Source organism: Lupinus angustifolius, chromosome LG17, assembly GCF_001865875.1.
Source record: "Lupinus angustifolius cultivar Tanjil chromosome LG17, LupAngTanjil_v1.0, whole genome shotgun sequence".
Taxonomy (NCBI): domain Eukaryota; kingdom Viridiplantae; phylum Streptophyta; class Magnoliopsida; order Fabales; family Fabaceae; genus Lupinus; species Lupinus angustifolius.
In genome coordinates, this window is record NC_032025.1 from 9292851 (window position 1) to 9295632 (window position 2782).

The following is a 2782-nucleotide window of genomic DNA, read 5'->3' on the forward strand; positions in this document are numbered from 1 at the left end:
GGGCGAAGACCGGCCCTTTGGGTGTAGGTAAAAAATCATAGTTGGCACCAAGCAAAGGGGGCGAAGACCGACCCTTTGGGTGTAAAAAATCTTAGAGATGGCAGGGAATGATTCATCAAGATAGTTTGCGGAGCACAACGTCTCAACCATATATATATATATATATAAGTGGAAAAGATTACAAAGAAAACGACCAACCGCGCATGGGGTTGTCGGTTAGGCATAAAATATCCGGAGGTTGGCGGCGTTCCAAGTTCTGGGGATGTTTTTTCCTGCCAAGTCTTGAAGCTTGTAAGCTCCTTTGCCGATCTTGCTGATGACGCGGTAAGGCCCTTCCCAATTGGGTCCCAACTTGCCCTTCACTCGTCCTACGTCTGCTCTCCTTAGTACTAAAGTTCCTTCGGGAAATTGGCGAGGGACGACTGAAGAGTTGAATTTCGCCGCAGTTTTCTTTTTTATGCTTTCTTCTCTGAGACGGGCTCTTTTCCGGATTTCTTCCACTTCATCGAGGTTGTTTCTGAGGAGGGACTGATTATCGCCCTCATTGAATTGAATTGTTCGCCAAGTAGGTTCTCCTATCTCGACCGGGATCATGGCCTCTGCACCGTATGTTAAATTAAACGGTGACTCGCCGGTCGTTGAGTGGGGAGTGGTTCGATACGCCCACAGCACGTGATGGAGCTGATCTGGCCAGTTTTCTTTTGACTCGTCTAGCCTTTTCTTCAGCCCTTTCAGGATGACCTTGTTTGCTGCTTCGGCCTGCCCGTTGGTTTGTGGGTGCTCTACTGAAGTGAAGTGCTGCTTGATATGGAGGCCTGATAAAAATTCTTGGAATCTTCGGTCGGCAAACTAGGTGTCGTTATCCGTGACTATGGCGGACGGGATGCCGAAACGAGTGATTATGTTTCGCGAGGTGAATATCTGGATGTTTGCTGAGGTGATGGTAGCCAATGCTTCCGCCTCTATCCATTTAGTAAAATAATCTATGGCGACAATAAAAAACTTCAGTTGCCCTGTTGCTTGAGGGAAAGGCCCCAGGATGTCCATACCCCACCTACAGAAAGGCCAAGGTGCTTGCGTTGTGGTTAGTTCTTCTGGCGAGGCTTTATGGAGATCAGCGAAAAGTTGGCAACGGGTGCATTTTGCGAGTGAGGTTGGTCGCGTCCTTTTCCATTGTGGGCCAGTAGTACCCAACACGTAGCACCTTCTTAGCGAGTGAGGTAGCGCCCAAATGATGTCCACAACTTCCCTCGTGAACTTCTCTGAGGACATAATCCGCCCGCTCTGGACAAAGACATTTGAGTAAAGGGGCGGTGAATCCTCACCGATATAACGTTCCCCAGAGTAGGGTGTACCAAGAGGAACACCTGAGGAACCGTTGTTTTTCCTTCATGTCGGGAGGTACGTTGCCATGGAGGATGTATCGGATGAAAGGTCCCATCCAGTCGTCTGGGATCTCTACCCGTTCTACTGTCAAGACACTTGGGTGGCAGACTGTTCCTTGGATGACAGATCGATTGTTCCTGAGGCATTTGGTGCTGGCGAGTTTGGACAAGATATCGGCTCGGGCGTTGCTTTCTCGGGGTACATGTTGAATGGTTGCTTCATCGAAGTCGGCCATGAGCTCCTTCACCTTGAGCAGATATTTTCCGAGGAGGGCGTCCTTGGTTTGATATGCACCTGAAACTTGAGATACAGCTAATTGAGAATCGCTGCAAATTAATACCTTACGGGTGCCCACTTCCTTTGCTAGCTATAGCCCGGCAATACACGCCTTATACTCCGCCTGGTTGTTGGACGTTGGAAATGTGAAAGTAAGGGAATGTTCAATGGTTACTCCTTGCCCGTCTTCCAACAGAATGCCAGCCCAGCTGCCTCTCGGGTTAGAAGATCCATCGACGAAGATGGTCCATACCTGCTCCAGATCGCCCTCTGGTGCGGCTAGCTCCGCCACGAAGTCAAACAGGACTTGACTCTTGATGGCCGTGCGAGGTTCGAAACGGATGTCAAATTGGGAAAGTTCTATTGACCATGCGATCATCCGCCCGGCCAATTCTGGCTTATGCAAAATTTGCCTGATTGGCTGATTGGTCCTGACGATTGTTGTATGAGATTGGAAGTACTGGCGCAGTCTTCGTGTGGCAACCAACAACGCATATGCCACTTTTTTCAGCTTTTGGTACCTTAACTTCGGGCCTTGCAGGGCTTTGCTTGTGAAGTAGACCGGGTTTTGACCTTCTGTCGTTTCTCGGATCAGTACGGCTGCCACCGCCCCGTCAGACACGGCCATATATACATACATGATTTCTTCTGGTAGTGGCTTAGAGAGAATAGGTGGGGCGGCCAGATATTGCTTGAAAGTGATGAACGCCGCTTCACAACTCTCAGACCATTCAAACTTGGTGCTCTTCTTCAATAACTGGAACAAAGGAAGTGAATGTTTCGCAGCGGATGAGAGAAACCTGGACAGCGCGGCTAGTCGCCCATTTAATTGTTGGACCTCCTTGACCGTGCGGGGGCTTCTCATGTCGATGATTGCCTGGCATTTGGATGGATTTGCTTCGATCCCCCGGATGGTTAGAAGGAAACCGAGGTACTTGCCTGCCTCTGCTCCGAAAGTGCATTTTTCGGGGTTTAGCCGCATGTTGTATTTGCAGAGTTGCCGAAAAATGCTTTCCAAAATGGATACATGATCTTCGCCGGGGAGGCTTTTGGCGATCATATCGTCCATGTAGACCTCCATGTGTTCTCCAGTCTGGCCGGCGAACACCTTGCTCATCAT